The sequence below is a fragment of the Lampetra fluviatilis genome, chromosome 27 (genome assembly GCF_964198595.1).
Source record: "Lampetra fluviatilis chromosome 27, kcLamFluv1.1, whole genome shotgun sequence".
NCBI lineage: Eukaryota > Metazoa > Chordata > Hyperoartia > Petromyzontiformes > Petromyzontidae > Lampetra > Lampetra fluviatilis.
Genome location: NC_136301.1, coordinates 4,934,436 through 4,952,552, shown reverse-complemented (window position 1 = coordinate 4,952,552; position 18,117 = coordinate 4,934,436). Strand labels below are relative to the sequence as shown.

The following is an 18,117-nucleotide window of genomic DNA, read 5'->3' as shown; positions in this document are numbered from 1 at the left end:
TGAGTTTAGTAGTGGTGTTTTGTGTGGTGAGTTCAGTAGTGGTGTGCTGTGTGGGTGACTTTAATGTTGGTAGTATCACAAAGGCTATGGCACGTATCTGGTTACAGGGAATTTCCATTCTCGGAGAGAGTATAAATAGCCTTCGAGATTACGCAGACGGTCCAGACTCCTCAGCTGCATTTGTTCGTCTTCCAAGCCTCGAGACAATTCCAACACGAGGTAAAATACTTCCACGTACATTTATCTTAACATTTTTTTACTTTAATTACAATAGTTAAAAAAATATATACTTATCACCTACTTTGTCATTGCTTGATTTTCCCCGTTTCTAGCATTATTATTGGAATGTATCAATATCAATAACAATGCATGGGTTTGTTTCTGAGTCTTTGTTAATGAAAAGTGTACCTGACGATTTTACTGAATAGCATTAAAGGCTAAATAAATATTTAAGAAATTACATATTTCCACCAGAGATGTGTGGAAATGTAACCAATTACTCAAGATATACATTGCACCCTACACCGTTTAGGAGAGGCCACTTTGTCTTTATCTTATAATTATATTCTTGCATGTGGAAATATTTTCAAGAGCTAAATGCCAATGTCGAGGAGATTTGCTAGCCACGAGAGGGGTTCAGGAGAGTTTTTGTAGTATTGTTGGTTAGTATAATGGAATTTAAATCTACAGATCCCAGTTTGTGCTTCCAAGCCCGGCATTTAAAAGTGGGCACGTTTCTTAAGTCCTTTACTGGGCATCTGTGAAAAAAGCGTCATAGCTCATGGGATTCCTCCAGTCAAAAAAGATCCCGATTCTGATTTTAAAAAATCCTCACTGCCTGTGGTCCACCCAGCAGTACAAATCGATACAGCACAGTTAGTCGATCAGCTGGTCGGGTGCGGTGGGGTAAAGTGTGGGTACGTTACTCCAATCTATTCCAAGAAATCTGGTCAACGTGGAAGAATAGGCCAAAACCACCCAAGTAGGGTTCTCTGGAGCTTTCTCTAGCACCTTATATGCTTGTCCGCGAGCAGTAACATTGGCAAGCCAATGCAGGGCTGCACCACCTTTATCTTGTATTACACACAATTGTGTTCCTTTAAAGGATATTTATTTGTTGTATTAATGAAAGGTGTAACCAGATGCAATTCATTATACTTTTCAGATGTCTACCAACGAATGTCGGAAGCGGGCATCTCCGGGTTTGTAATCACATATATTTACGGCTCTATGCATTTTTATTTACACGGGAGGAGATATATTACTGGGGGAAAAACAGCATTTTTCTTTAAGGTGCTTTTTTTTTATTAAAAACAGAAGTTGGCCTCTGTCATTACTTTAATTTCACATTCATGCTCATGCTGTTGGACAGCCTTACAAGTGGGAGCTCTAGAGCGCCACCCTAGAGGGCACTTTACTCTGAGACTGGCCAGCCGTCTTGCAAGAACAATCTATGAGATAGCTTTTACTGAATGTAATGTATATGTGTTGAACTTCTGCGCCGTACGTAGCCAACCGTGTTAATCGGAGGTGCATGGGAGGGACAACAAACTAAATACAAAAAGCAGTTCTAAAGATATTCGTTTTCAATCTAGATGGTTTAAAAGTGCATAGCTCCGTTCCGTTGGCTTCCTAATCTTGGAAGGAAGAGCGTTCCAGATGGCCGCATAAGTACATCTGAAAGCGTGTGATGCAGTGTCCAAATAATTACGACCTCTCGGCACGAGTATGAGGTACACGTGACACAGATTTAAGTAAAACGGTGGCACAACTCAAATACCTAAATTCGATTATTGGGCCACGGCTAACATTGGTGGTAAATTATATATCTGAACCGGTCATGGCAGCCTGCTTTATACCAATCCGCACTGATTTAAAAAAAAAACATGACTGACACAACATGGGAAGTCCTTCATCCAACACTGGATTCCAATGTTGGATGTACCGCACCTCCGATTAGCACGGTTTTTAAGGTACGGTGTGAAAGAAGTTCAACATAAATACCAAAAGAAAATGACATGTGCCATACACATTTGTTTTATTTGCAGACGGTTCTGAGGATGAAAAAACATACAGTGAAAAAGAATTCAAGGAGGTAAGCGCTTCATTTTAATTAATGTTTTTTTTTATTCCTGACAAAATACATCATGCCTGATTTTAGCTTTTATTTGTAAACGTGGGTTTTGGTATTTAACTCAATATCGTACAGTGAAATGTCGCATATCCCATTTAGTTGGGGACTGAGGTAAAGGCAGATAGGTGAAAATGTCGGATATGTGAAAATGTAATGACAGCTTTTTGACACCATAACATAAAAAAGCGGTTTATTTACTTATTATTTATTTTATTCACCACGTACATGTTTTATTATTTATATTTTGTTGTGTGCGGTTGCACTTTGTTTTGCTCAGTCGGTGTTAGCCGCTGAGGTCGTAACGGGTCAGTTTAACAGTACACAAAATCCGTGATCTAATCCCATCTGTGAAGGATGTCATTCCTGACTTGCAATACCCGGGAGTCTACAAACTAAGTTGCATCTGTGGTGATTGTTACATTGGGGAAACGAAACGTCATGTCTCTGACCGTGTCCGCGAGCACAAGTCAGATTTGAAACACGGCAGAACTAATTCCTCCACCGTTGCCGACCATTGCCATAACGCTGTGGGCTCATGATATTGTTTTCTCTGAGACCAAGGTGCTCTGCAAGCCGTCTGGCTACTATCAAAGGTTAGTTCATGAAGCCATCCAGATATATAAACATAGACATAACTTCAACCGAGAAGATGGATACAAATTGAGCAATCATTGGAAGTATGTATTAATCTGGTAAAACCTTAACTACTTTATAGTTTGCCTTCATATCCGCATCTCCAGTTTCTTACTCCCAGCCCTGTTCACTCGGAAATTTGCTGTGCATGTCGAGTTTGCAGCACGCCACCTTTTCCCCCACCCTCTCTATCCTTGGCCCCTCCCCCCCTCCCTCATCTATATCAACCCTTGTTATTAGTAGCTCTTTTGCCTACTGCTGTAATTTCCACTGATGCCGACTTTATTGAGGGTGATATTGGCACAAAATAAAGACTGATTGGGCATGTGCGTTATTTACATAGACTAGCAATAAGCCGTAGAAACGTCTGTCATAAAAGGATGGAGAATATGTACGTTTTAGCATGTGGTATTTATATTTGATACAATTTAATATTTTTTTTAATCTTAATTCATGTAAACGTGTTGGAAAATTACATTTGATTTATTGACATTATTTTAGTAATATTTTTGAAATTAATGTTTTCCACTACCGCTTCTCTTGACATCTCTCCACCTCACCAGTGTCGCGTGACTTCATCATCCCTATCCTCCACCTTCCCAGTGTCTCTTGACGTCATCACACCTCTGCCTCACCTCCCCAGTGTCGCTTGAGGTCTTCACAACTCTCCTTCACCTCACACTCTAGGTGTCGTGACGTCATCACGCCCACTCACCCCTCTCCTAAATACCTCAGTGTCTCTGAGGTAATCAGCCCCTTGTAACGGTGCGTCCTTTTGCGACATGAGCTTTTGCTCTCAGTACTCGCACCGCTGTGGTTTAGTTTATGGTGGGACCCCTGTTTCACGGGACGCACCCAATGACCACGTGTGGAATATAACAAGGATCAATGCCAGTATATTGCAAAATAATGGCGTTTATTTTGAATTCAATTTGTAATAGTTATTGAATTCTTGAATGGTGACAAGTTTGCTACTTCCCCGGGGGAATGAAAATCACCAGCATGTTATAGCAACCCAAATCACCATCATAACAACAGCAACAACAAGCAACACAATCCTACAACAACCTGACAATACCGATTTCACGGATTTCTTCAAATACGAACGCTGACGGGTGACAACTGCAGAGCAACCATCCAGGGTACGTATTAAGTGTTCCCCCAGTTCTTGAACAGATTAAATAAAACGTTCCAACGACAACTTCACAGCACTCAGGTGGCCACCTCCCTTCTTACCCGCGAGTTTCCCAGCTGTCGAGGTCCCACAGTCTTCAGCATTTTGGAGAGCTACTTTCACGGCAGTGGCAGGTGGTTTTCTGTGACGATCCAATACCGGGTGGCGAACAGGTGAACAGAACTGCTGTCCACAGTAAGACTCCAGGTGGTTGTGCTCGCAAGCCAGCAATTTGCCATCACCAACACTCCTGGCTCCAAGGCAATGGTTGCTGGGATGACACACTGGTGAGCAGACCAGTAGTCAACAGCAGAACCCCAGTCGATCGCTCTCACAGGCCAGCAAGTTGTTGTAACCACCACTCCAGGCTCCAACTTCAGACTGTACTCTTCAAGATGGCCGCCTCGTCCAAAAATTAACCAGCGAAATTTCACTTCCACGACAAAATGGCCGCCTCATCAATACACCCGGCACACCACGGCCGTGACGCGTCTTGAAGATCTGACACCCTACGCTATGATAATTGGTTTTGTACCATTATATCTGGCAACAAAACTGACACCTTTTTTTATGAGTCATGTTTACATAGACCACAATACCTGCAGTCATAATGCAAACAAAAAACATAACTCTGATAATGTGCACTGTCCTTGAAGTTGATTGGTCCACACCCGAGACAGCTTTCCTTAGAGCCTAGACTCAAATGGGTTGGACCAGATGATGCCAAAAGGCGCACAACTCAAAGATAATGCACCATCAGAGTATGAGAGCTCGGGGTAAGCATTTACACCATTGGAACCTCATTTGCCAGTAAAAAATATGATAATTGTTTTTTTACCCTTCTATCTGTCAGTTTTGTTGTCAGATAGAAGGGTAAAAAAACAATTATCATATTTTTTACTGGCAAATGATGTTATAATGGTGTAAACCCTACGCTATGTTTCTTTTTAACCTGACACTTTGCTCCACTCCCGAAACTTTCCTCTGTCACTACTTGGCTTATTACAGGCCCCTCTGGCCCTCAATACAGCAAACCAAATGTTTAAACTCATACTCACTATGCCGCATGGCAGCCCCGCGCGTCCCTTATGCCTCCTCTTCTCATTCCTCCCCTGTCACCTGGTTCCGCTTACCCAAGCTCCACCATATTTGGTTGCCAGGATGCATTTACACAGTTTTCAAAATAGAGACCTGAAACCTTCGCAGGGTGGAACGGCCTCAGGGGAACCTGATACCGCACCTGTTTCTGCCCACACTGTTGACAAGCGCGGCAGCCCTCTACACAGGCGGCCACGTCTTGCGTCAGTTTGGGCCAGAGATACTGGCGACACAGGGTCTGCCGAGTGCGCTGTTCCCCATCATGGCCCCCGAGCGGGTGGTCGTGCAACAGCCGTAGCAGCTGGGGCCGCACCTGGGCGGGAACACAGATGCACCCCGGCTGCCCGTCTTCGGTTAGTTCCCGCACCACCCCCATTCTTTACAAACCACTCCAGGGTCCCTGTATGGCGACCCTTTCCTCCCGCAGGGCTGCCTCCACCGCCGCCAGGTCCGGGTCCAGCTGCTGGGCCTGTCGCAGTTGCTCGTCGTCCAGGCCCGGGAATGCACAGCCGACGTCCTCGTGGATCCGAGCGGCCCATCGGGCTCCCCGGCTCCTTCCGCAGGGACCTCTGTGGCAGACACGGCACTTTCTCGCAACGGAGGGGGGTTAGTCTCAGGACGTTCCAGGGGGACCATTGCCTGTCGGCAGTGTCCCCCCATGAAGCACGGGCAGGACTCCTCTGCCCACGTGTCGGCGCACACTGCTGGTCACCTTGACAATGCGTCCGCATTTGCATGCGTCCATCCGGCCCTGTACTCAATCTGCATGTTATACTCCTGCAGCTGCGTCAGCCACCAGGCCATCTGCCCCCGTGGATCCTTGAATGTGAGGAGAAACTGCAGAGCATAATGGTCAGTGCACACGCGACATTTCCTGTTATACAGATACGGCCGGAACTGCTTACACGCGAAAATCACGGCATACAGTTCCTGATGGGTCACGCAATAATTACGTTCGGCCCCACGCAGGGTCCGGCTGGCGTATGCGATGACCCGCTCCATCCCATCCTGCACCTGTGACAACACAGCGCCCATCCCACTGCTGCAGGCATCGGTATCCAGGAAAAAAATCTGTGGAGAAGTCAGGGAAATCCAGGGTGGGAGTATGGAAGCCTGCCGTCTGACCCCTAGCACTGGCTTCCGTCCAGTGATAGGGGTTCTTAGGGTAAGTGAGTTGCATGAGGGGGGCGTGCAATCTCACTGAATCCCTTTACAAATCGACAATAATAAGTGGCTAGCCCCAAAAATGACCTGATCTCCATCAGATTCCTCGGCCGTGGCCATTCCACTACGGCGCGTACCTTTTCCGGGTCAGTTCGCACCCCTGCCTCGCTGACACGGTGTCCAAGGTACCCAATCTCTCGCTGTGCAATATGACACTAACGCAGCTTGAGCTTGTGATGGGCTTCTCGCAGTTGTTGGAACACCTCCCGTAACCTGAACCAGTGCTCAGACAGGGACCTACTGAACACTATCACGTCATCCAGGTAAATTAGGCGCTGTTCCCATTGCAAGCCGCGCATCACCAACTCCATTAACCGCTGGAATGTCGCAAGCACATTAGTGAGTCCGATCGGAAGTACTCGGAAATCGAACAGTCCCATCGGGGTGGTAAATGTGGTCTTTGGCCGATCCTCCTCCGCCATTTCCACCTGCCAGTACCCAGACACTAGATTTAGGGTGGAAAAATACCGTGCCCCCACGAGGCTATCAAAGGTGTCGTCGATGCGGGGGATGGGGAAGACGTCGCCGAGGATAACCGCGTTCAACTTTAGATAATCAACACAAAACCGGGTCGACCCATCCTTTTTCATCACCAGTACAACAGGGGCAGACCAGGGGCTCGCTGAGGGCTGTATTATGTTATCATGGAGCATATCCGCGACCGCCTCTTTAATCTGGGCCCGTTCGGGTGTGCCCATTCAGTATGCAGAGAGTTTAATGGGTCGGGCTGCACCTGTCAATTTGGTGCTTAACGAGTTCTGTTCGGCCCACATCCAAATCGTGCTCACTAAACACGTCGGCGTACTCCCGCAGTAGCCCTCGCAGCTGATCAGCCTCCCCCTTAAGTAAATCTGCCCAGGGTACCTGCAGCGCATCAAGCAGGGGAACGACCTCTGCTCTGGGGGTCGGACCGACCCACCATGCCAGGTCCTTGTTGTCCTCGGGGCGGCAGGGGTCCTCAGCCCAGAGGGCGAACATCGAGCTGCTAGAGTGGCGTGCGTGCAGGGGGTACACTGTGGCTACCGTGGTGCACCATCGCAGCATTGCTGGGATACTGTGGGGGTTAAAAACTCGCAAAAACAGCCTGCCCCCGTCAGCGTTTACCAACGTAGCAAACCCTACAACCCCAAACCGTGCCGCCAAATCCAGGTGAGGAGTCAACATTACCTCACCCGATGGTCAGTGAGAGGGATCGGTGGGGGGCATTGCTATTGGCAACAGCATCTCCGTGAGGGGGCCAATGGTAATGGCCGATGCCAGGATAGCGGCCACGGGCTCGAAGAAGGGGTGACCTGGCTCCTGTCCCAAGAACGGAATCCGCTCCCCGCTGCCCTCCACATTGGTGCATCGCTGGCGGGGCTGCACGTTGAGCCCCAACTTATCTAGGAGGTCGGTACCTGCAATACGCTTGTGGCATAACACGCTCAACACACAGAACTCCTGGGTACACACCTGGTGTCTGAGACGGACCTCAAGGGTGATGCTCCCCAGCAATCCCATCCCAGCTCCACCTGCAGTGTGCAGCATGCGATCCGGGGCCTGTAGGCAGCCCATGTAAACCCCGACCACGCTGCAGTGTGTTGCGCTCACGAGTGAGGCATCCGCCCCCGTGTCCAGCAGAATCCAGGTACGCCGCCTATTCACGTGCCCTTCCACAAGCAACGTGGTCCCCGTGATTACTGCCATCAGCTCCTGCAGCCAGTAGCCCGAAGTCGCCGCGTTCTTGGGTGTTGTTGCCGGCATCTGTGTGGGGGTCACTCGCTCGCCATTATCATTACAATTTAACACGTAGGCTTTAGCGACCAATATTATTCATAATCAACGTTTTTGGGTTTAGATCGCGTTATTTATAAATGTGTCGTAACCCTCCACCACCCGACAAGGCCAATCAGTAAAAAAGTGTCACGTTGACAAAAGACAAATAGTTCACTGCTTTAGCCCACCGGTGTGTTGAAGCGTGAAACCACAACATTTACAATTTTTGAGTACGACGTTTCGCTGGTAATTGCATCCAGCATCATCGGGCAATTCGCCAGAATGGTGAGGCTCTGATCTGTCTCCCGTTCTTATATAGAGCAGCAGCAGGGTGACGTCATTAACTCATCAACTCATCAGGTGCAACGATTTGAGGCGGGGGGGGGGGGTTTATTGTAATTATATATGGGGAAGGACGGTGGCCCCATTAGAGGCCCATTGCTCACTCTCCCTTCCCCTCCCAGTGCGCATTTGTTCGAGTTCTGCCTCTAGTTGAGCCACTCGCCCGGTTATCCCCCCCTACCTCGGCCTGGACTGTCTCCGCTATAGACCACAGCTTGTCCATATTTCAATTCGCCTCCCCGCGTACTTGGGTCACCTCCTCGTGTGCTTGGGTCACCTGCTCGCTTACGTGGGTCACCCGGCCTGCTATATCCCCTATGCCGGTCTGTAGTCCTGCCACCCATTCTGGGGTTGTCTCACGGGGTCCCTGAGGATCCCTTGCCCTCCCCCCTCACCATCCTGGCGAGCTCCTTCTTCTCCTCTTCCTCCTCTAGAAGAAGGCTTGCGATGGCGCACTCCCGTCCCAGCCTTCGGAACTGCGCGCGCTCATTAGCGAGTTTAACGCATGCATGTGCGCGCTCAACAAGGGCCTGGCTGCCACCACGAGGTGCCAGTCAGATATTGCTGGATCTTCTCGGCGGCGAGATCCTCAATGATTTCGGCAGCGTACCACGGGTGTGCGCTCTGCGTTAGCAAGGGCACGTCCTCGGCGTAGTTGCAGAGGTCCTCGCCTGGCTGGCGGTGGCACACATTTAATGCCGCCTTTGCCTCCTCAAGGTCATATGCACAGAAGCATTGGCCAAGGGGGTGCATTACCTCTCCCCAATGCGCTTGTGCACTTGTGGGTAGTGTTTCCACAAAGTCGGCTGCCCTCCAATCCAAATTATGCTGCGAGTGGCTCGAGGAGGCAGGATGGCAGGGAGTGGGTCTTGACAGACCGGAGGTTGAGGACAACTGCCCGAAAATCGTCCGGGGCCACTTTTTTTATTCTCTAAACTTCAAAGGCCCAGGGTGACGTCGTACCACGCAGACAATCGCGTGCTTACCTGCGCCGTCTACATGGAGTGCCACGAGTCTGCTGCTGCTGCTCTGCTCACCCATTGTTCTCCCGTGCTCATTAATTCTAACCTACGGGTCTGCCCTTCTTGCCAAATATTACACCCTCCACCTCTCCATCGTGAATAACTTATTGTGGTTGGCCCAGTGAACCTTTTCCTCCTGCGCCCATAACAATATAAAGCCAATTTAGGGGCACCATAATGTAACCTGTCCTGTGAGGGTCGGACAATCTCCTGGCACCGGGAAACCATGGGACTTCCCTTCTAGGGGCCCTTCGGAATAAAACCCGATGTGCCAGGCAATCCCCAGCCAGGACACTATGTGGGTGCGCTAAAAAACAACGTGTGGCAATGGTGATGGTAGTCTGTGAAGCTGGGGGCAACAGACTGGGAATATGGATATGTCTATGAAAACAAATCTAAACTGGCTGTCTAGCAGTAAACTGCACGGCAGCAGTTGTTTTTTAGCTTGTGCATTTCTAATTTGCCCCCCGGCAGCATAATAAAAGGCTGCTTAGCCTTAGCTTGCTTATCTGCTTCTGCCATCTGCATCACAAAGCTTCAGTTTGAGCTCCATGCGTTGCCTCCCAGCGCACCCTCGGTGTTCACAACGTTACCTCCCAGCCCACACCCCGCCCCCACACTCACCATGGCCCCTCCCCTCCCTCCATCCCCCGCGACTATATAATTCCTCGTCACAGCCATCTCTTAGACACACTTGAGCGGTTGTGCTTTTGCTACGTTGTCCCCACCTGAAGAAGGACGCTTGTGTTGCGCCCGAAACGTCGTGATATAATTTAGTTGTTTTCATTTATTTTATTTTTTACCTACGTGACTTTACCGAAAAAACCGAAGAGTATGAATCCTTGCAGTCACGAAAACTTAAAATCTAGAAGTATGGCAAATTATTAGTTAAAGTTTAAGTCGACCACAACATTGTCTCCCTGCTTGCTGCCTCTTCCCAATTATCAGCACAAGTTCCTAAAAATGTACTTCATGGGAGGCACAGGAATAGGCGAGACAGCGACAGCAAAATTCCAGACCTAATTTTTGATGTGGGCATGGCTCTGCAGGACATGTTGCATGAAAATAATCCCTATCTCAAACAGTTCAAAACAGCCAATGAAAACATGACCACAGATAAGTACAAAGTTGTCATCAGAACAGACAGGACACCTGCTGGTGTGCATGAGCCTCGCTTAAATGCCCCGACTACAAATTAGGTTGCAATTCTTATAGTTAACAATGAATTCCAGAATTGGAATATTGTATTGCATAAGATAACTCATGCAGGTGAATATTCTTTCCAAAGCATCGCAGAGGATTCTGGAGTTTCCAATTCATGGGCAGTACCCCGCAGTTACACACTTAAGTGTCCACTTGGAAAAAGGTCAACGTGTCTTCTTCAATGGTAGAAATGCCCAAAAAAAAGCACAAAATCCTTCCACTACAACTCTAACTGCGTTTTTTAGCTTTGTCAGCAATGTGAATTTGCACGGACACTTGTTTTGGCAGGTGCCCAGATACTACATCTGGCAGCCAAACAAAATATTGCAGAGACGAAAACGTGGCATAACGATTCCTGATCCTGGAATCTTCTGTCATGCAGCACTAGGCCGCATTTACACAGTCCATCCCAGTTTTTATCTCCGCTTACTTTTGCACTCGGTAACAGACCAAACCTTCCAGGACCTGAGAACTGTTAATGACATCCTGTTTGGAGCATTTCATGAGGCATGCCAGAGAAAATGATGACCACTGGAACGCTAGCCTGGAAGAAGCAGCAGCAACCAAATCTGCCCTCAAATTGAGAAATCTGGTTGCTGTTCCTATAACAACCTGCTCTCCCTCACATCCCAGGCTGTTGTGGGAAACTCACAAGCACTATATAGCTGAGGACATTCTGCAAAGGGCTAGACAAGACAGCTCTAATGTAAATTTGCAGTACTAATGTTTATTGACAAGGTCATGTCTATGGTCGGAACATATGTGCAGCATTTGCAACTTGGACTTCCTGTGCCACAAAGAGGTGATGCAAGAGGCCTTGCAGCGAAATTTTTCAAGTAACATGCTACATTGCCACCCAGTTGGCACAGAAGATTTCCAAAACTGTACTTCTGTTGTCACAGGATCAGACTAGCCTACAACAGAATTGTGAATATGGTTGACAGAGATACTGGTAGAATTAGCTTTCTGGATGCTCCAGGAGGAACTGGCAAAACTTTCTGATCAATTTACTTCTTGCCAAGATTTGGTATGAAAAGCACATCGCCATTGCTGTCGCCTCTTCAGGAATTGCTGCTACTCTTCTGACTGATGGAAGAACATCCCACTCAGCTTTTAAGTTGCCCTTGGATCTGAACTGATCAGATAATCTGGTGTGTAACATCAGCAAGGGCACAGGTTTAGCTCAGATCCTGCAGAGCTGCAAACTAATTGTTTGGGATGAATGGACGATGTCCAATAAAGCAGCTCTTGAAGCACTGTATCTCACTCTGCAGGACCTGAAAGACAATAACAGATGTGTAGAGGTGCTAGACACTCTATTCGGTAACCTGCGGGGCCACTATGTATCAGAGGGGCAATGCAGTGTTACCGCTCTGGGACCAACGGCCGGGGTCAGGGAGAGGTGAGAGCGGAACGTAAACACGGATTCCCGCCAGACCAACGGCCAGGGGTCAGATGAGGTGAAAGAGGATCGAAACGACGGAATGTAAATAACCAATCAGAGGGTTCCACGAGGGAGTGTGGGATTGGATAAGGACCGTTACAAACGGGTATAAAAGGGTGAGCGCGGGGAGCGTCCACCAGTGCTCCTCACACGAAGACCGAAGCCCGGCTGAAGAAGCTAGGATCCTGGACCAAGCCTTGCAGCTCTTGTAAGAGCTAAGGCTCAGTGTTCCAGCGGTCAAGGGGAGAATAGGTCCTGGCAGGCAGGACCCTGGCTCCCAGCCTTCCAGCTCTTGTGAGAGCTAAGGCTCTACGCGACCAGTGGTCAGGGGACCCACCGAGCCAGCGGTGGGTCAAGCTAGCCTCCCCTAGGTCCCAGCCGGAGGACGCTAGGGTAGCGAGTATAAGAGTTGTTGTAGAGAGTTGTAATTGAAGAAATAGCCACACTACACAGTGTGTTGAGACTGACTTTGTAGAGGTTTGTTTTCCAAATGTTTTTTTTTATGTATATAACGCACGAGGTAAGTTTCTCATCCCACCTGGGTCATTGCAACAGCACAAAAAACAAGACAATAACATTGCTAAGTACAATTACGTCGTGGGGAACTGATATTGCGATAGTTATAAATTGGAGTGAAATAGTATGTAATGTGCAAATTACAGGGATTAGCGAATTATGGGATCGCGGATTATTTGAGTCATGTATTGCATTGTAAAAAAAAAATATCTCGGCAACCCGACACTTAACAGCTATTAATCATGATTTGCATTTGTTTTGGTTTTGCTTTCAGGTGGAGGGAAAAAATCAAGAATTGCAAAGTGAAATTGAAAAAATTTAAAATATTAAAGTCGGCAAATTGGTCAAAGAACGTAAGCATCGATATTTTACAGCACCACTTTTTTTTATGAAAATGTATCCTATGTGTATTGGATTTTTCAATAAACGCATATATTAACTGTACAAAAACGTAGCTAAAGCTGGACTCTTTGCTGCTGTAGGATACCGTAACACAGCACTAGCGCTTTTGTCCCAAGTATTTCCCCCCCCCTGTCTTTGCAGTTGAAGCTGGAGTCAAAGTCGTTGCAAGAAACATCGCAGAATCGGTGAAAGATAAGGGAATAAACAGCTTCAAAGCCGTTGGCAATTTGATTTCCCAAGCTATTAAAGATATTTATCATGGAAAAGGGCTGTCGGTTCTCATGACCCTTGTTGAGTTCACGGCCCGCATATTCTTCTATTTTGTGTACAATGTCATCTTTTACATTATATCTCTCGGGATTTCCGCATTGTTTTTGGTGGTCGCTACCCCCGTGGTGCTGTTGGGCAGTGCATTGAAAAGCATCGTGAGTGCCATTTGGGATCGAATCAAATCAATGGGAAACGTCAAATACTCGTTTGTGGAGATGTTTGTGAGCAATGTGTGTGAAGGTCAGACCTTCGGCGATGTTTCTCATGCACTGAAAATGATCAATTCAGCTGCTTAAGCTTGAGTTGTTGAACACAGCGTACCTGCAACAGCTACTACTAAACATTCATATACAACAGCATCTAACCCATCGCTACAACGGTGATTAAATATCCATACTATTTGTTTAATTAACTACTAGACTTCAGATGGCTTTGTTAAGAAAACTGCAGTACAGACTGCATCATAAATATCTTATTCAGGCGCTATTACATGATTGACCAAGCATGAGCACAGTACGGTATTCCAATATCGGATGCGCAATGTTGCTGTAATTTGAATGCTGGACTAATTTGTGAGATGCGCTTTTGACCAAGAAATATGTACTTTTAAATAACCGTTCTGAAAAATTTATTTATCCTTAAATACAATGCCTGAAATATCGCAGCATGGTTACTATCTAGTTTCATACTCATTTTCCATTTCATAACTGATAGACCCTTTTCGTCATTGGCGATCTTAAAGCTTCTGCCATGGAATCCCGCCTGATTGCTCACATCCCATTAACTGCTCAGTTTTGTTTCCCCTTTACTCTCGTACTTTGCATTTTCCCTTTTTCAGACTCAACTGTGTCATATAACCTGCTGGCCCTGTTAGGATATGATCGGCAAAATTCCACCTTATCATCAGACTTCTCCATTAGTCCCATTCGTAGCCACTCTCGCTCAGCACATCTTTAATTCTTTCTCACAAGCTCACCATTTCCATTCTTCTGTGACATCACATCTCCAACACGTTCAGTCTTTTTGCCTCATCCTTCTACCGTGTCAATATTTCACTGGAATATACGAATTGCACTCCACACTGAAGCTTCCGATATCGTCATCCTGTTCTGTGAAGTTTAAAACTTGTTACAGGCCCTCTTACCTGTTTACGAAAACGGTCTTGGGCAATGCACCTCTTCTATCCTCTTGTCCACTCTTTGCAATCTTCAGCGACTGTGCTTCACAGATAATAAAATTTTCACAATTGCTCCAACAGTTCCCATGATTGTAAATGCCTTTACTTTAGATATTGCCATTGTGTTTGTCTTTTTCATGTCGATATGCACGCCATGTTACCATTATGTGATTGGGATAATAACATAATTATAATAGGTTCGTGAAATAGTAATTAAGTTTACTGTGCTATAATGGCTTTACAATACTCGCATACATCTGTGATTGAAATACTGTACTGTACTATGTAAATGTTGCAGTCACAAAGATAAACTAAAGTAAATTTAATGGCCGATTAACAATTGGTATTCCAGTTTAATACTTTTGGTTATATAATTTATAACAATAACATTACAGACACAATAGGCAATCGCTGACATTTTAAAACATTAATTTAACCTTAAAATTCAATTATCTTGAAATTTCTAGTTTTAATGCATAGTTCTACAACAGTGGAGAAAACCCATATTGCTGATAACACGAACTTTTAAATGTTTTTGATACAGTCTAGGTAACATTATCGAAGGTTATTGATCACGTCTACCACAACCACCACCATTCCACAATATCGAAAACAACATGATTGATCCTCCTTCCTCCGCTGAACGCTTCCCACCTAACCTCTAATGAAGAGCGCTGCTGTGCTGTGTAATCGATGCAAGTTTAGTTTTTAGAAATAAATGTTTTATTTGCGCAGCTACACTGTGCCATTTCTTTATTGTGTATCCATTTTCATTTTCTGAGGGTTTATTGCTTGGTAAGTGGTATATAGGATTTGGTACTTGTATATTAGCATGTGACCGTATATATAACATGACATTATTTAGATTTTGGAACATAGTTAAGGCTACGATTTTGCTACTTATAAACAAAAACAAACAGAGGTGCAGGAATACAAATATCGAATCCAATAATAACTCGCTGATATGTCATGGAAAAAAGGTGGGCGGGGGGGGGTAAACCATATAATTAACTTTAAAAACTGCTAAAACAACCGGTTAATATTTTTTAAAAGCATACACTTGGTGCATAATACAAGTAGTATAAGTTGTGGTATTTTAAATTGATAAAAAAAACTAATGCAATATGGGGTACCCGGTGTGCATAGGTAGAAGCCTATGATGCACCTCATCTTCCCCCCCCTCCTCCACTTTGCCCCGACCACGGCCACTGCGGTGCTGGCTGGTTCCGCCCCGTATCGTGTGCTGGAAATGCAAATATGACATTGGTGTTGCATATAAAGGAAGCACTGTAACAAATTATTTTAGTTCAGACTTTACTCGTGGTTTCCATGACCTCCCTGACCTCTGTGCCAAAGTTTTAGCATTGAGTTCATGAAAAAAACTATTACCGTTATGCATGAAAGCACCACAATGACATTTGCGGTACAATGGATACAACAACGTGATGTTTTCGCTTCTCTTTAGGTGCGAAATGGTGACCTGTAAAACGTGAAATTTCAAACGCATGCAATGAATCAAAATGTTTTAGTCTGACAATTATTACATGGGACGTTTTCAATCTACAATTTACAAGACACCAACTAAATGGTGCTTGGTGTTTTCATGTTATTGGGTTACTGATTGGTAAACTGGTTGAATAAATTACCCATCGATCACTGTGTGTCTCGAGTGACTCGCGTGTATTTTTAAATCCTTTATATTAAGTTCGCTTGCTTGCTTGCGTGCTTGCTTGCGTGCTTGCTTGCTTGCTTGCGTGCTTGCTTGTTTGCTTGCGTGATTGCTTGCTTGCTTGCGTGCTTGCTTGCTTGCGTGCTTGCTTGCTTACGACCGTGCAAATATTTCGGTCGTTTTTTAACCCACTTCCCGTGATCCAATCGAGCTGACATTTTCCACACAGACTCGTTGTGAGAGACAATTAATGTTCGTGAAAAAAAATTCCCAAAATTTTACACTGTTTAGGGAAAACAAATTAAATATTTAATTACCAATTGCTTAATACTGGCAGACAATCATCTGACCCATAGGTGGCAGCCATCTCAAGCCAGAGGACGAGAAGACTCTAGCCGCCACGCATATAAAGGATTTAAAGTGAAAAACTTAGTTTTTACGGGTTTACTTGTTAAATATGAAGCTGGCAGAGACGTGTGGTTCCACGCAGTTATCTACGTGTGTATCAGAACTTGGAATAGCCTCCAGAGGCCCCTCTAGAGCGCTCTAGTGGAGACCCTTGTGCTATCAGTGGCGTGAGCACGAAATTGCAGTGCTACGCCTTTATCTTCATTGGTTACCTTTAGTAAGAAAAAAACATAAACAGTACAGTAAAACCTTAGATTGCGAGTACATTTTTCAAATAAATATTAATTTGATAAACGAGCGAGGTCTTGCAATACGAGTAGTACGTATATACCACGGGTCGGCAACCTACGGCTCCGGAGCCGCATGCGGCTCTTTACGGGCTGCTTCTTGACGATATGTACGTATGTACAGTATGTACTCAGATGCATTGCGGCTCTTGAAATACTGAATTTTGTACCGAATTGGAAAGAAATGGCTCTTCTTGTTATTTTGGTTGCCGACCCCTGGTATATACGCTTTTTCTGCCGAGCGTCACGTGATCACAACTGATATACGAGTGCTTTGGATTACAAACACGTTTCCGGAACGAATTATGCTCGCAATCCAAGGTTTTACTGTATATATATTTAGTTCATGTCCTTACATTAACTTTTATATAGATGTAGTGGATTAACGCGCGCAAAAGGGGGGATTGTAAACACGTGCGAGTTACGGAAAGTGAGGTCGCATCAGGACGAACAGGTGCGGCAGGAGGATAATGGCCAAAAGGAGACGGCTCATTAAGCCTCTATAAGATGCTTGGCGGTGATTGGCAGGCTGCAAATGCAGGCGCGGAGTGGCGCCAGGCAGACGGGAGATTGGAACGATAACGACGGAGGCGTCGGTGGGGACGCCGCTTAATGAATTGGTAGTTAACGAGGACGGGGATATATACGGGAGCGTGAGAGAGGGAGTTGAATTATTGCTGGGGGCTGGTCGGAGCTGGTCAGAGAGAAGATGGGGAGTCGCCTGGAGGATGGAGAGAAGACATGAGAGATAGAACAGGCTAGCAGTGGAAACTGGGAACTATGAAAGATAGAAGCGGCTGAGAGCGGGGGTCGGAGAGAGTCGGAGAGTTGTAGAGAGAGCGGAGAGAGAGCAGGGAGAGATGGAGAGTGGCGGAGTGTGGGAAGACACGCCGGAGTCACGGGTGATGAACGGGAGGAAGTTTGTATAATAAAAAGTGGCACCGGAGGAAAAGAAGTTGTCTTCGTGAAATGATTGCAACCGTACAAATATGTAATCTGTGCTTGGCAGTGTTAACCGTGTGCCTGGCTAAGTCTGAAGTGGTTGGTGTCACCTTAATGTGAGTCGTGCATTCCCCATTGCCAGGTGAGAGCATCTTGGGGAGACATTCCTCCACCAGCAGTGAATTGATCATGACCGGTGGTCGTGTTAGTATAGATATTGCTTTCAACAGTTAGATGTCATCATGCCCTGCTGCATGCACATCTCAGGCGGGGGTAGCACCACCTGTAACGTGTGTGCTGTAACACAGGAACATGTCTTGCTTTGTACTTGCAGGACATTGCAAACTTTTGACAGACGAACTGACGTCAACACAATTAAACTCCTTATATTGCTGTATTTCTCTTTTTTTATTGTTA

General features: G+C 46.1%; 1 long non-coding RNA gene across 1 annotated transcript; it reads left to right on the top strand.

Moving 5' to 3' along the window:
* The first annotated feature begins 1,173 nt into the window (after positions 1 to 1,173).
* Positions 1,174 to 13,348, top strand: LOC144942528 (uncharacterized). The gene is made up of 4 exons (XR_013639389.1): positions 1,174 to 1,202; positions 2,049 to 2,095; positions 12,820 to 12,898; positions 13,089 to 13,348. It is a non-coding gene; the product is annotated as an uncharacterized LOC144942528 (long non-coding RNA).
* Positions 13,349 to 18,117: the final 4,769 nt, after the last annotated feature.